The following is a 16432-nucleotide window of genomic DNA, read 5'->3' as shown; positions in this document are numbered from 1 at the left end:
AGGGCCAGCAGCACCCCCTGGGGTAGCACAGCGCCAGCCAGAATGGAAAACACACCAATGGAACTGTCTGCCTCCACCCCAAACCTCAATTTCTGCCAGATGACCCTTCCCCCCAATAAGCCCTATGGCAACGGGAAAACGCCCCTGACAGTCATTCGTGCCCCATCTTTCTCAGGCAATGGGGTTCTCCCTAGAGTTGTGCTTCTGATGATGCGCATAATAATACAAGTATTTGTTTTGAAGCATATGAAGAGGGGAACAGAAGTCTGTCTGCAGGGAGGGAATTTTCCTGCAGGATGTTTGCATTTTTTCCCTTATTTATTATTTATTTATTTATCTACCTATTTATTTTCAACTTTTTTATTGTATAATATAACATATATACAAAGAAAAGAAATAAAAAAAAGCAGTAGTTTTCAAAGCACTCTTCAACAAGTAGTTATAGGGCAGATCCCAGAGTTTGTCATGGGCTACCATACAATCCTCTCATATTTTTTCCTTCTAGCTGCTCCAGAACATAGGAGGCTAGAGGGCTTAAATATTTTTTTATCACCACAATTGACTTTTTACCCTTCTTTCTTTTTTTTGAAAAATAATATATATACAAAAAAGCAATAAATATCAAAGCACAACACCGCAATTAGTTGTAGAACATATTTCAGAGTTTGACATGGGTTATATTTCCACAATTTTAGGTTTTTTCTTCTAGCTGCTCTAAAATACTGGAGACTAAAAGAGATATCAATTTAATGATTCGGCATTCATATTCATTTGTTAAATCCTATCTTTACTGTATAACTCCACCATCACCTTTGATCTTTCCATCTCTGTCTTTAGGGGTGTTTGAGCTATGTCCGTTCTAACTTTTTCATACTGGAAGGGTCTGTCACTTATATGGGATAGGTAGATGGAACTATCTGATGTTTTGGAGAGGCTGGGTCCTCTAAATTTCAGGACTTATCTGGTCCAGGGACCCATCTGGAGGTTGTAGGTTTCTGGAAAGTTACTCTAGTACATGGAACCCTTGTAGAATCTTATATATTGCCCTAGGTGTTCTTTAGGATTGACTGGAATGGTCCTGGTTGTGGTCTGGCAGGTTATGATAGGTAACAATGTCTAACCGAAGCTTGCATAAGAGCAACCTCCAGAGCAGCCTCTCAACTCTATTTGAAACCTCTCAGCCACTGATATTTTGTTAGTCATGCTTCTTTTCCCCATTTTGGTCAGGATGGAATTGTTGATCCCATGGTACCAGGGCCAGGCTCATCCCAGGGAGTCATCTACCATGCTACCAGGGAAACTTTCAACCCTGGATATCATGTCCCATGTAGGGGGAGGGCAATGATTTCACTTACAGAGTTGGGCTTAGAGAGAGTGAGGCCACATCTGAGCAACAAAAGAGGTCCTCCAGAGGTAACTCTAAGGAATGCCTATAGGTAATCTAAGCTTCTCTGCTACTACATAAGCTTCACAAGAGTAAGCCTCAAGAACGAGGACATGGCCTATTGATTTGGGTGTCCCTGAAGTTTGACACAACATCGGGGGATTCCCTGATGATAAGGTTTAACAGTTCCCACATTCTTTCTCCCCTCCCTCAAGGGACTTTGTCAATACTTTTTGATTATCTGCTTAATATACACTAGGTTGTATCCAGATAATCTATACAGGATTAAAAGACCTCTTATTCTATGCTCCTTGTGTTTCAATTGTTCAACTGAGCTATTCAGATAGGTTGAGTTATATTATGAGCTACAGAAAGTTTCCTCCTGAAGAACAGAAGCAGAAATGATCCTCCTGGTTGGGTCTTAGGTAACCAGCCTGCTTTGGCTTTTTCAGTGTATCATGGACCTTCTACTAACCAACACAGTCTTGCAGGATGAAGGTTCTGACCAACTTGTCTATTCCTGTTGACTAAAAGAGTGAGCCAGGGGTGGATCAGTCTCAATTCCTTCACCAGGTCAAAGAAGGAAAGAAGCCAAGGGAGACAAGCCACACCCATTCCACACTCATATCTGATAGCCTTGGGGAAAGGGCAAAGTCAGAAGGTCCCCAGTGAGTGACAGAATACCCATAGTTTTACTCTACATTTTCTGTACCATGACTCCACTGGCTGACTGGTGAGGCCTATGACCCCCTTCTCAGAAGTGTTTTTTTTTTTTAATGCATAGGATTACAAAGGATATCACTTCTACTTAATCGTGGCTGTCCAAAGATTTCTCAAATTGTGATATGGCATAACACATGTGCTTGTTTGTTAAGGCACTAAATAACACTATCAAATGGCAGGTCTAACAACCACCATAACTTAAAGTGGTAATGGGTACGGATTTTTCAAGATACCAGTTTACCATCTAGAATGTGACATGAAAATATCTGATTTCTATTGGTGACAGTCATAGACAATACCTATTGGTATTGTGATTTTGTTCCCAGCATTGAAAAGTTACAGAATTGGTAAGTTCTCATAGAGGGCCATGGAAATCAAGATGTAATATTTTCCCAAGTGGCCACAGACCCACTTTGCAAGGTGTTGGCGGCAGGGCACTCATATGAAACTCATCTTCTGCAAATGATATTCTGATTTCAGTTTCCAGGATGATGAGGATACCTACAACTGAGTCCTGGCCCATCAGGAACTATAAACCACATATAAGGGAGGGTAGAAGGTTTGCACCAATGAGAACCCACCACCCATGGGTGAAGCCAGGGGAGGGGCAGTAGAACTGCAGGGGGCCAGTATATTTATTCTTTTTTTCTCCTTTCTGCTCCACCCAATGCATGGGACACAGTTTGTACTTTTAAATGCTGAGTGTTCAGAGTATTTAATTCTGCTGAACCATTTCAAACATTAATTATTAATATATTATGCTAATATGTTATATGTTATAATGTTAATATTATATTAATTGCCCTAAAAACAACACAGATGAGACTGAAAGGAAAATAATTTATAACATACTAACAACATATTTCAATATGCCATCAGTTGGACAAGACTACTCAAGAAGGCACATGGAATCATTAAATGTTTGCACTTTAATGTAGAATCAAAAGGAGAGTGGGGCGGGTGCAAGGGTAGTTCAGTGGTAGAATTCTTGCCCGCCATGAGGGAGACCTGGGTTTGATTCTCAGTCCATGTACTTCCCACAAAACAAACAAACAAGCAAAAACAAAACAAGCAAACAAGAGTTCAACATATGGTGCTGCAATAACAGAATACTCACATGGAAAAATAATGAAATGTGACCCCATCCTACATCATACATAAATAGGACAGTAGGCTAGAAATATGGACTCAGACAGACATATTATATGAATGACTTAAACACACAAAAGGCTCTGCCATGGGCGATGTGATTTTCCAAAATGGCAAACACCTTTTGGTTAAATTTTTCCCCAATAAAACAAAGCGCAACCTTTCTTCATGACAGCAAAAGTCATTGCTTATTTAAAACATGCAAAAAATTACTTGCTTATAAGAAAGCTAGGTCTAGGCTCAGAAACTAAGCAGGTTATTCTTCTCCAGGATCATCTAGTAGTGGGACATGAGATACATTTTGGTGGAAGACAGCTCTACCTATCACAAAGGTATAGCATTCTTGCTCCCTATCCGATAAGCGCTAATAGCAACCCCCAATCACTGGCAACCAAAATTGCTCCACAAAATTCTAAAATGCCCCCAATAACAGCCTTGAGGTAGCCAAAATTTCATTGCAGGGGCTGCTGTTGGATTAGAATCTAGCTGACCCCAAACTGGGCCACTGAGAAGACACTCCCAGGCAAAGTGGAACTGGCATTACAAGATTAGCTGGGTGGCTTATCCTATAACAAGGACCTTGTCCAGAGTTCTGCCCTCAGAAAAAGAACAGCAGAATGAGGCAGGGGGTGGGGGTGTGGGGACAGACTAAAGTAGCCAGGCAGTGGGAGGTGGAGGAAAGGAAGGCAGAGAAGGTTTCTGGGGGTTCCCAGAGCCAGGTCCTGAGCTGCATTCCATTCCTGGACCCTGCCCTGTATACCTGAATTCTCAGCTTTTGTTTAACCAAGCCCCAGCAGGTTCCTGTAGCTAGTAGCTAAAAGGGACCTTACTAGCATCTAGCCACCTGGAGAGATGGCCCTATGTTAGTCAGCGTTCTCTAGAGAAACAGAATTTACAGGTTACATATTTATATATAAATATCAAGAAGTTTATTATAGGAATTGGCTCACATGATTGTGGGATTGGCAAGCCAGGATTTTGTAGGTCAGGCTGCAAACTGAAAGTTCTCATGATGGTGACAGTGAATTTCTCAGGAGAGGCTGGCTGGCTGAAGCAGGAGCAGAAACTCTTCCTACAGATTTCCAAAATCCTCATTCTGACTCTAAGACCTCCAACTGATTGGATAAGGAGGCTCCCCTCATTGCTGAGAGCAATTTCCTTTACTGATTATAGATGCAATCCATTGTAGATGCAATCAACTGACCAATGATGCAAATCCATCTAGGAAACACCCTCACAGGAATAATCAGGTCAGTGCTTGCCTGGCCAGACAACTGTACACCTGCTTTAGTTTTCTATGCTACTCTAAGTAAATACTATGAAATGGTTCTGCTTAAACAATGGGAACTTATTCACGTAACAGTTTTGAGACCATGAAAATGTCCAAATCCAAGCATCACTGAAGTGATGCTTTCTTCCCAAAGATGGGCTGCCAGCAATCCCTGGTTCCTCTGCCACACAGCAAGGCACATGGCTGCATTTGCTGGTCACCCTCTTCTCTCCTGGGTTTCACTGATCTCAGCTTCTTGCTTCCATGGCATTCTCTCTCTCTCCATATGCATTCCATTTATAATGGACTCTAGTCATAGGATTATGACCCATTTTGAATGAGGTGGGATTCATTTTAACTGAATAAATCATCCAAAAGGTCCTACATACAATGGGTTCACACTCACAGAAATGGGTTAGATTTAAGAACATGTTTTTCTGGGATACAGAGAGCTTCAAACCACCATAACACCATAACCTAGCCAAGCTGCCACATAAAACTATAATAGCCACCTACCTAAACTAAGGGAGACAGCTCAGGAGAACCTATTCCAATGTCAAAGAACCCTGCTTATTTAGAAAATGGACTTTAGACCTTGCCTAAGCTCTTCATGCTAAAGTTAAAGCTTCTTTACTTTGATTTCATTCTCACTGCCCATAAACAAATGGGCCAATGACCATTCTTCACCTGGTATTTCAGACTCTAGAAAGATATTTTCAGATCATTCTGAAGTCTTTTCTGCCTGTAGCTCCAACTCAGCAATCCCATTAGCCACATCATGGAAATAACAGCCTTGTCCTTCCTTGGCAGGCTTGAAAACTTTAGGTATCAGAGAAACTGGGCCTTTACGAGGCCAATTAGGTCTCAGTGCAAAAAAACAATCTTCCAAAATCCTTTCCAGCCCCAAAAGTCCATGATTCAACCACATTAAATTGTATTACATCCAGAAATAAGACTGCCGTGACTCAGAAATGTGACGATAAGGACCAGTCGCCAGAGAGGTGCTCAAAAAAAAGCCAGGATTACTGTTTCTCTACCTCTTTCACTAATGGACTCCATTATACCACCAAAAAACGCACAGCTGGAATCTAAGGAATAAATAACTAGCACTTGAATGAAATTTGTGTCCATTTTAACTCGTTAGTCTCCAAGAAAGTCTTATTTAAATATAAAACAAAACACCGTAACATTACTTAAAATGAAACATGAGAAATGCTTGAAGTCTTCCCCATTTAGGCCAATCAGGAATCATGTTAAATAGCCGAATCTTAATTGCTGCACCTCAGTGAAAGAAAAGAAAGTCTGAGTCTGATGTAGGGAAAGGGTTAAGGTTTCACATCTGCCAGATTTGTGGAGAGTCATTTCAAGAAGGAGAGCTGAGGTCCATTTGAGCAATATCTTCCAAACTGAGGGGTGCAACTAACTGATGGGTTATGAAATTTCCCCCAAGAATTAGAAACATTTCCGTCAAGAGCCAGATAGTCAATATTTTAGGTTTTCAGGCCTGGCTGCTAGCAACAGTTGTAATCTCTGTCACAACTACTCACCTCCGCTACTATAGCATAGAAAGAGCCAGAGACAATGTGAAAAGTAGGGGTGGGGCTGTGTTCCAATAAAACTTCATACACAAAACGAGGGAGCAGGCCCCAGTCTGTGGACCCCTGATCAGTATTTTGTGAGTTCAAATGATCTAGAATAGAATAAAATCATCAGTGGGCACCACAGGTAGTAAAGATAATTAGTGCTAAATGAAACTTTTTTTGCTGTTATATGTATAAATGAGTGAGCTCTGAGTCAAAGTGCATTTCTTACTGTAGGTTGAAGTCCAAAGTCACTGTACTAGAAAGGGGTAAACAGTTTAAGGAGGGAAAATAATTCTGATTCTAAAAGAAACAGATAATACTTTATCTTTAAAGATAGAAAGATACTAGAAAGGGGTAAACAGTTTGAGGATGGGAAATAATTCTGATTCTAAAAGAAACCAAAAATAATTATCTTTAAAGGACCTTAAGGTAAAAAAAAAAAAAAAAAAAGATATAGGCAAGTTCTTAAGACCAAAGTTTAATCTTAAAAGAACATTAATTAGTTACCAGTTGTCCAAAATGCTCTTCAAAGAGACACTGAAAATACTTTTTATGCTATTCAGATATCTCATATGAGCTGTGTATCAGTTAGCAAATACCGCATGACAAATTTCCCCAAAAACTTAGTGGCTTAAAACAACAACCATTTATTTCTTCCACAAGGCTACAAGTTCTACAAGTTGACTGAGTGGTTCCGGGGATCTGGGCTGGACGTGCTCATAAGCAGCTGACAGGTGGTGCCTACTGGTGCTAGCTGGTGTAGGGAGGCCTCAGCTGGCACATACCTCTCCATCAGGCCAGCCGGCTGTGTCCTTGAAGTAGTGGCAGGGGTCTGAGAGAGCAAGCCCCATAGTGTAGAAGGCAATCAGAAACACACGGATGCTTCTTAAGCTCTGCTTACATAACATCTGCTCACAACCCACTAGCAAAAGCAACTCACAAGGGCAGTCCCAGTGGCTGAGGGAAGGGGAGAGAGAACTGCAGAGTTGTAGAGCAAATGATGTGGACATGACGAGGTCATAACTGGGGCCATTAGTATAATCACTCTACCACAGGCAGTGTTTATTTCTTATTACCACCTGTGCTGGTTTGAATCTGTTATGTACCCCAGGAAAAACCATGTTCTTTTAATCCATTCGTAGGGGGCAGATCTATTATGGGTAGGACCTTTTGATTAAGTTGTTACAACTGAGATGTAACTGACCCAATTAAAGGTAAGACTTAATCCTTTACTAGACTCCTTTACGAGAGGATAAAAGGCAGAAAAAGAGAGAGAACTGAGAAAGAAAAACATCCAGGGAGCTTAGAGAGAAAAGCCCAGGGAGAAGCAAGCAAGAACTCACAGAAACTGAAAGCATCAGAACCTGAAAGCAATGAAACCCAGGAGCAAACGACGAGCAGACGTCACCATGTGCCTTCCCATGTGACAGAGGAACCATGGATGCCAGCAGCCTTTTCTCAGAGAAGGTATCATCCTGTTGATGCATTATTGGGACATTTGTATGGCCTCAGAACTGTAGATCTGTAAACCAATGTATCTCCCATTGTAAAAGCCAGCCCATTTCTGGTATATTCCTTCCTGGTAGCATTAGCAAAACCAAAACACCACCAACGGCAGATGCAGAAAGATTTCACATTACTTTAAGTTCTCTCATTACCATTTCTTATTTTAAGCTTGTCCATTATCACTTCTTAGGCAGAAAGGTGGAGTAAAAAGAATGCAGGAAGTGAGGAGATCCTGTTTTGATGCCTGCCTCTGCCATCTTTGCTCTTCAGTTACTGCATGAAAATAGCAGGACTGCTGGCAGTTATGTAAACCATGCACGGGAGCACATAAAAGGACTTAGTCAAATTCCTGGCCATGGCAGAACTCAACTTTATTTAGATACCAACGTGCTTAGTGAATAGTTGGTTGGGATATATTCATAAAGATAAGGAAGCAGGCAAATTTCCTGTTAACAGCAAAGTTGTTCTCTTACATAAAGAGTAAATAGGGTGCATGGGTGTTTCAGTGGTAGAATGCTCACCCTACAAGGAGTTTTGAGGACTGTGGTGGGCATAATAATGGTCCCTATAGACCCCCACCTCCTCATACACAGAATCTATTTATATGCTACCTTAGGTGGCAGATGTGATTCAGTGAAGGACCTTGAGGTGGGGAGAGGATCCTGGATTATTCAGGTGAACCGAATCTAATCACACGAATCTTTAAAACAGAGAACCTTTCCTGGCTATGGTCAGAGAGCCAGCACAACAGCTACAGGACAAGGACTCAGCTCAGCACTGCTGGTTGTGGACACGGAGGAAGGGGCCAGGAGCCAAGGAATGCAGGCGACCTCTGGAAGCTGGAAAAGGCAAAGACGTGGACTGTCCCCTAGACCCTCAGCAGAAATGAAGCCCGGTCCACGCCTGGGTTTCAGCCCACTGAGACAGATTTTGGACTTCTGGCCTCTGGCAACAGGTAATAAATTTGAATTGTTTTACACCCCCAAGCTTGTGACAGTGTGTTAGAGCAGCCACAGGAAACACATGGACAATAGGCTTTTATGATGTTTATATTAAAGGCTGATAGGGAGGGAATAGAAAAACCTCTCGTGAAGCCCCTGGACTAGACTGGGAGGAAGCAACTCTAGAACTTGGAGACCACTAACCAGATATGGCATGAAAAATGGAAAGCTGGGTCTGATTCTGGTCAGGGGCAGTGAGAGAAAAGGCAGTATCGTAGAATAAGCAACTTATTATGATGGAAATCACTTTTATTGAACTTTATAGAATAAAATCATCATCCACAGGTATCTCCACATTATCCGTGGTGTACCCTAACTATAGTTCCAACAAGCATGAAACAGGGGGGAAAGTCATATTAGCAAAATCCTTGCCCAGAGACTTTCTGGAGACTTCATTTAACTGATGGTTACTGCAGACCTGCAGCTCTAGCTCTGATCACTCCCTTTTTTTTTTTAAAATAGATTACAAGACAATAAGGCATTAAGCCATAGCGGTGCAGTGAGTGGACACACACAGACACATCCACAAACCCACACCCTCTCACACATACTGTCCCAATTTGCTGATCTTCATGTCCCTACAAATTATACTCGTTGTGAGGGAGAAAAAAATGTCCACAAAAAGTCTACTGATTGATTTTTTTTTTAAAGTACTCCACTAAACTACAACAAAACAGGACCTCAAAACTGGGAGCACTAATGGGGGCAGGTATATGGAAACTCAGTATTTTCTGCATGATCTTTCTGTAAACCTACAACTTCTCTAATATAAGTAAGTGAGTAAGTAAATCAGCAAGCACACCTTTGTAGAGGAGGAACTGGAGTTGTGAAGCACTTCACTGACCTGTACAAAGGCTGCCAGCCAACTTCAGAGGGCTCACCAGTGGAGTCAGAGCAGCCAGCTCATGGCTCAGCAGAAACCCTGTGACTCCAGACTCCCTGCGATGCATGAGGCCATGGGACCAGAGCTTTCCAGTCAGTGCCTAGTAGAGCTCTATTGCCCTTTCTGAGAAACCCTTGGGGCCAGAGGTGATTTGTACTGGAACAAAACTAGAAGCAAACTTCCCATTTCTCGGGCTCACTGGACATAAGATTTGCAAATAAGGAATGGTGAACCTAAGGAAGAAAAATTGGTAACATTGACCCATGAGATTAACAATTGGTAACTGAGAAAAAAAAAAAAACTGGTAACATTGACTCAAGAGAATACAATTGTTCAGTACCAAATAATCTACAATGAAAAGCTCACCCATGTAACAACGTTGCCTTTAAATCTGATAGGCATAATAGTTAAAAAATCAAATGGGGGGTTGGGGGGTGCCAGTGTTAGCCACTGAGGCTAGAAATTTGTTAAGGAGGAAAGATGATACAGAAGCTGGGCTTGCCAAGGTGTGACCTACCTGAACAGGGTGGGGGAGTAGTGAGCTCTCTCCCCTCCCAAATCTGCCCCCCCACACACACACCCTGTACTGCTCCTAAACTGCAGGACAGGGGGCAAAGGAGACATACTAAACAGAAACACTAAGTTGCCAAAAGAAAACAGAAAGACTGTATTTAGCATGAGGCATACCCAGGCTTTCTCTAAACAAGATGCATAAGAGAAAGAATTAGAATTGGTCATTTAGAAAACTCTTCAACGGCATGAACACTAGTAAATACACACACACACACACACACACACAAAGAGCTGAAAACAACAGATGGTTGGGAAAAAAAAAAAGCAGCTGCAAGGAGTTTGATATCCTACTCCCTTGTTCTTTAAATGTGTTGGTTTTACAGTGAGACAGCGATCAAGGCATGTTAACAGAATTTGGCCCAGGAAGTGGCGAGGTAAACACCTAGCAGACAGCCCCAGACTTTCAGGACCTTGGGCATCTTCTGCTCTGAATCTCAATTTTCCAAAAAGAGAATAAAACAGCTTCTCTCAGGAAAGCAGGTGATCTCTAGGCTGAGCAGTCAGGACCATGGCTTTTTATTTCTAAACATACTGTGATAAACAACCCAAAAGACAGTGACAACAAAGGGTTGCTTATTCTTAGGTAGGCATTCCAACTGTCTACTAAAAAGTCACCAGCAAGGAAAAAACAACTGGAATTGTTATTTCAACAAGGGAATTGTGCTGACTTGAAGCTGTCAGTACCCCAGAAAAGGCCCTGTTCTTTTAATTCATTGCTGTGGGTGGAGACCTATTGTGGGTGGGACCTTTGATTGGTCATTTCAATGGAGATGTGACCCACCCCATTCAAGGTGGGTCTTAATCCTTTTACTGAAGTCCTTTATGAAAGGATAAGGGACAGAAAAGAGCAGAGAGAACTTATTAGAGAAATGCCCCAGAGAAGCTAAGAGAGGACGCACAGAAGCTCAGAGAGGAGGCCACTGGAGTCAGGAACTGAAAGCAAAGAAACTCAGGAGAAAAGGGCGAGCAGACATTGCCATGTGCCTTCCCATGTGTTAGGAACCCCGGATGCCTGCAGCCTGTCTTCAGAGAAGGTTCTTTCCTCTTGATGCCTTAATTTGGACATTTTCATGGCATTAGAACTGTAAATTTGTAAGCTATTAAATCCCCGCCATAAAAGCCAACCCATTTCTAGTATATTGCATTCCAACAGCTTTAGCAAACTGTAACAGGGATTTTATTCAATTTCTTTATTCTGCAACTTCTTTCACCACATATGTGGAATTATATGATGCTGGGAATGAACATAACTTTGGCGCTCATTCAAAACCCTCTTACTTTCCACATCAGAGCTGAGGTTCAAAGTGGTCCTGTAGGCTGAATTATCATGCTCTTCATTTGCATACTGCTTTCTAAGCATACTTAACTCTTCTGTGTGGGCCGTGACCACTAGACTTAAAAGTCCTTGAGTGTCAAGGGACTATTTATTAACCAGAAATATCCAGAGGCAAGAGCAGGGTATGTGATACAATCCTGGGCACATAAAGGGAATTAGATGAAAGGAAACACTGTGGACTGATCTGCCCAAAGGAAAAATTCCAACAAGGAGAGCAATCCCAGCAGTCAGAGGAATAATTTGTAGGCCTCTGCTCTCCTTCTGAGAGCCCATCACACCATGGGAATGCCCACAGGGGTCACCTTTATTGGAACTTTTACAGAACATCCCGGATGCCTGCCTGCTTACTCCCTGCACACCCAATGCTCCTAAAGAGTGTCAGTCAACACCGAGAGGGGCGGAAAGGGAATTTAAGAAGAGGGAAGTGCAAAATCCATCCCCTGACTGTATTCGTAAGATGTCAAACTTAAAAGGTAACAGAGGAAGGGGGATCCCTCATTCAACAGCACCTAAGTCAGCTAGATTCTCCCAATCACCAATGGAGAAGAGACTCGGTCGGACACAAGTCTACCTCTTGACTGGATCCCAAGCACACAGAGAACTTCTAGGAGGAACAGATATCAAATGAACATCACATTCCCTTCCTGAACTGTCTCTACAAACAAAGTGGGCACACATCAGTGACTCCAACTTATCTATTGTTTCTGGAGGACCAAGGATCAGAATTTAGGCCCAGCTTTGCCACCGCCTCCTGGTGAGCTGTGGAGCAAGTTTCTCTACCTCTCTGTACCTCGGTGATCTCAGGCAGAAAGAAGTGAGTCATAGGGACTCACTTCTCTGATCCCTTCCACACAAACCCTAGAGTGTCCAGAAATCCTCTCTGCTTTGCTTGGAAAGCAGGTGCTCATTAGTACAGGGCAAGCCCTCCAGCCTTAACAACTAAGCACTGTGGTTAAGAACCAGGGCTCTGGACCAGGTCACCTGGGTTCAAACCTTTACTCTACCACTTGCTAACTGAGTGATCCTTGCTGGTTTTCATAGCCCCACAATATCTCAGTTTCCCCACCTGTAAACTGGGAAATCACAACGACATCCACCTCTGTGTTGTGGTTATGGTAAAAGGAAATAATATTTAAGAAGCATTTGAAATCATGTCAAATTTCATCAAAGTTAATTTTTATCATCACTGTCACACCCACTTTCCTGCCCAACTGTTACAATATCTCTGATGATCTCAAACACAACACACTCCCACGGGTGGACTGAGAGGTGGAAAAGACCCAAAACAACGGATAGCTGAAGACTTTTCTGTGCAGGATATTTGTGGAAAAAAAAAGCATTTCACCAGCATGATGTGGTTTATAGGCAGGCTGTGTGTAAAATGACAGTACTCAAGAGAAAGACACAGATGTGAGGGGTGGGCAGCAGAAACTCCCCCAGTGGCCACAGAAATCATAGAGGAATGCAAATAAGGGAGGCTGTAATTATTCTAGGGATAACCTGTGACATGCCGGCTTTTTAAAAAAAGTAAATCAATTGCAAATACCTATAGATAACTCCTGCTACTAATGAAGTACATGGGACACAGCCCACTCCTGAGTTCACAGACAAAAAGGGTGGAGAAATACCCCTTAACCATCCTAGGTAACAGTCCCAGCAGGGACCGAGGACCAGGAGGGACATCAGCACAGGTGTGGCAGTGGAAATGACTAAAAGACAGTGCTAGGTTCTCAAGGACAGCAGACCCACCAAGCGCAGCCAACTAGCTCACACCCCTTCACTCCTTGCCTGTCCAGATTTTTGAGGCCAAACATAGGGCACAGAGTGCCCTGAGAGGAAGGCCCTATTCTCTTCCCAGGAGGTTATGGTGTTCAGACAAGAGAACTGTGAGATTTTGAAGCAGTAAAGTGATTCTCTGATCCCTTCCACGTACACCTCTGACGAAGTCAGGGAAGGATGAGTTTAATTATGGCAATTAAAAAAAAAAAAAAAAAAAAGAAAAGGCAGCCCAAACGGGCAAACATAGCCGAAGTCTCAACTCTTCCAAGCTGAGAACGTGATTACAGGACTTAAGGCTCCTGGGACCCACCCTGGCAGCTTTCCAAGAGCTATTAGTTTGCATTAACACACTGAGAGAGAAGGTCAGATAAATTTAAAGTGAGAAAGTAATTTAAAAGAAGGACATCTTTATATCCCCAGCACCAGCACAGTGTATGGTAGATGCACAATAAATACTCAATGAGTGTACCTGCAGCCAGCACCTCAGCCGCAGCCAGATTTTTGATGGTGACACAAAATATCCACAGACAAGTGGCAAGGATGAGCAACTTTAAGAAGAGAGGGTCTGGGAGATCATTACTAAATTTCAAACAGAAGTTTACAAGTATAGCCATCTTTTGGCTGTTAGGAGTGGCTCTAGTTCAAAGCCATTATTAACTTTAAAGGCAGCTGGTGAAACTTGCACTGACAAGTCCCAGATACTTACTTATTTCTTACCCAAACTCTCAACTGTCACTCACATGGTCCTCTTTCACCCACCCCCCACCCCCCAAGAGAAAACTTATGTCTTCTCTCTTGCAAGTACTTGGGTTCTGGAGCACACATACCTTCCTTCCATCATCAGCTGTTCAATCTAACACCAGGAGCCTTCTTCAGACGTTGACACCCACTACAGCAAACCACCATGTTCCAGAAACTGAGCTCCCTGGTAGCAGCACACTCACCCTGAGACCTATTACAAATGCATCAACACAGACTGCCACCACCAACACCACCCCATCTTCCGAGAGCCAGGGGGCTGCCAACACAGAAAAAGGAGGGAATAGAGATGAAGCCTCACTGCTCTTTACACCTCGCCTCGGGCAGCCACCTCTCCAGGTCACCACAAGTGTGAGAGGATGTGAACTCCCCAACCCAGATCTTAATGATGATAAGTCTTGGTCATTTTCTAGATACCTCTGCAGGGAACACCAGCTGCTACCTGTCCCCTGCCAAAATCCATGGGGGTAGGAGGTGGAGGGAGGGTTTCTCTGCTGTGATTTAGAGCCCAAGCCAAATAATGTTTAGAAAAGTCAGGTCAGGTTTCAAGAGTGACATCTAGAAAGGGTCCTGAGCAGCCACATTTCAGGTCTCCTCAGCTGGGATCATGGGGGACTCTGATATTTCAATGCTTTGGGAGGTTGGTTGGTTATTTTTAAAGTGAGAAAACTGAATAGGAAGGGAGAAAACGTGAATTCCTGTGATCTCTTGTGGTCCTTTCTGGCTCCAGGATTCTACCAAGAATACCACATATGCATGTACATATGCACACGCTTTTTTATAAAAATGTAATGGATGTGTGAATATATATAAATGAGTACTGTATTCACACTTCCAAACACAAAGCATATTAAATGCTCAAAGATCCTAAGTGCTGCTCTGCAGCCGTGGCTGAAGCACACATGCTGCTGGCAGATCTGGGCAGGGCCCCCAGCCCTTCTGTCATTGCAATCCCACCTAAAACCAACTGGTTTTCGCATGTTAGATGTAAATCCTGCAGAGTCTCAAACCAAGGCTGTAGAATTCATTCTCCCAGTGACCCTTGGCCAAAGTGTCCCAGACCCTCAAAAGTGAGGCTCAAACCAAAGGCCAGACCAAACCTTATGCCCAGGCACCCAGGTATCCAACTCTGCAAGTGTCCGCCAGAGCAGCTTCCTTCTCCTCTTTCCTCAGTCTCTAAAAGGGGTAAAAAGCCACCCTCTTCCCCTCCTCCATTCCATTGCTTTTCAGGGCCTCTCCACACTGGGTTGATTGCATGGGCATTAAGTTTGCAACTGAAGATAACTAAAAAGGCCTACAGAAAGGAATGTTTCAAGTCTAACATTCCCAAACACATTCTAAGTTGCCCATCTCAGTCCTGAAGGATTGCAACAAAAAGAATTTTTAGGAAGGAAGGGGTTGAAAATTGATCCATCAAGACAGATCTGAAATGGCTTTTCCTTCACTAAAAGTATTCAGTGATTGTCTCTATCAGAGAGACAAGGGAATTCCGATCCCGCGTCAAAACTCGGGATGTGTGTGCCTGGCATAATGACTGATGAAAGTAGTTGAGACTCTCTGAGCAAATCCTCCAGGAAAATGGACCGGGGGAGAGAGCATCAGCTCCCCACCTGCTTTTCTCTGGAATGAGATCTGCCTCTAACACTTTGATCCAAGTGTACTTGGAGGTGCGCTATTGCCACTCAGCATGAACCTCCGCTTTCTCCCCTTCTCAACTTCTCGGTGTCTGATGCACCCAGCCGTCACTAACCGGGAGGCCAGAGCTGGGCACAGACAGCTGCGTGCGCCCTGGGCCAGGCCTGGTGGTCAGTGCCAGGAATGCGGCACCCTAGACCTCGATTCGGGCATCTCCAGGAAACAGACGCACCGCGAGCAACCGAAGTCCACGAGGCTCCAAGCACCCTGTTGGCGCTCCAAACGCGCTTGGACAATACAAGCGCCACCCCTTCCCTCTTAGGCGCGGTGGCTACGGAACTACGGCTTTGTGTGTGACAGTGAGCGTGTGCACGGACGTCCCCAGGCTCACACACCCCCTTCCACCAAGCTTCCTTACCGCGCGGGGTCTGTGCGCTCGGTGGGCGCTCATTGAGCGAGTCTACCCGGCAGCCGGCCCCACCGCCAGGCCTCCGGCCACCCGGCCTTGGACCCGGCCGCGGGGAGCGAGAGATGACATCCATTCTCCCGTCCTCTGTCACGGGGGCAGCCGGCGAGAGCCGCGCCGGGAGCCCGGCAGAGGCTAGACGGAGACCCAGGCCTTGGAAGGGCGACAAGCGGGCTCAGCGTCCCCGCCGCCCCCAACTTTGTTTGCCGCGGGCCGGGAGGGGGTCAGAGGGGGCCGAGAGAGGGCCGGGGCGGCTCGCGACTCGGCAGGAAGTTCCCAGGGCCGCACTGAGCATGCTCTCGGGGAGTGTGCGCGGGTGTGGGTTCGGCGATCCCCACAGCCTCGCGGGCTAGGCAGCCGCGCAACGGCAGGGTCGCCAGCAGGC

The 16432-nt window shown here is 44.2% G+C and overlaps 1 protein-coding gene across 8 annotated transcripts in view; it reads right to left on the bottom strand.

Moving 5' to 3' along the window:
- Positions 1 to 16432, bottom strand: part of MGAT5 (alpha-1,6-mannosylglycoprotein 6-beta-N-acetylglucosaminyltransferase) — a 376908-nt gene that overhangs the window by 359776 nt on the left and 700 nt on the right. For 3 of the 8 annotated variants that reach the window (XM_077153613.1, XM_077153614.1, XM_077153616.1), the window contains exon 1: positions 9461 to 13946. The exons of 4 other annotated variants lie outside the window; for them this stretch is intronic. The gene's annotated coding sequence lies outside the window, so the exon portion shown is untranslated. Of the gene's footprint in view, positions 1 to 9460; positions 13947 to 15999; positions 16017 to 16432 lie in introns of those variants that run through there. One more of the 8 variants, XM_077153617.1, reaches the window with a different exon arrangement.

Source organism: Tamandua tetradactyla, chromosome 3 (genome assembly GCF_023851605.1).
Source record: "Tamandua tetradactyla isolate mTamTet1 chromosome 3, mTamTet1.pri, whole genome shotgun sequence".
NCBI classification, from domain to species: domain Eukaryota; kingdom Metazoa; phylum Chordata; class Mammalia; order Pilosa; family Myrmecophagidae; genus Tamandua; species Tamandua tetradactyla.
The sequence above is the reverse complement of the archived record's forward strand: the minus strand, read 5'-3'. Positions and strand labels throughout refer to the sequence as shown.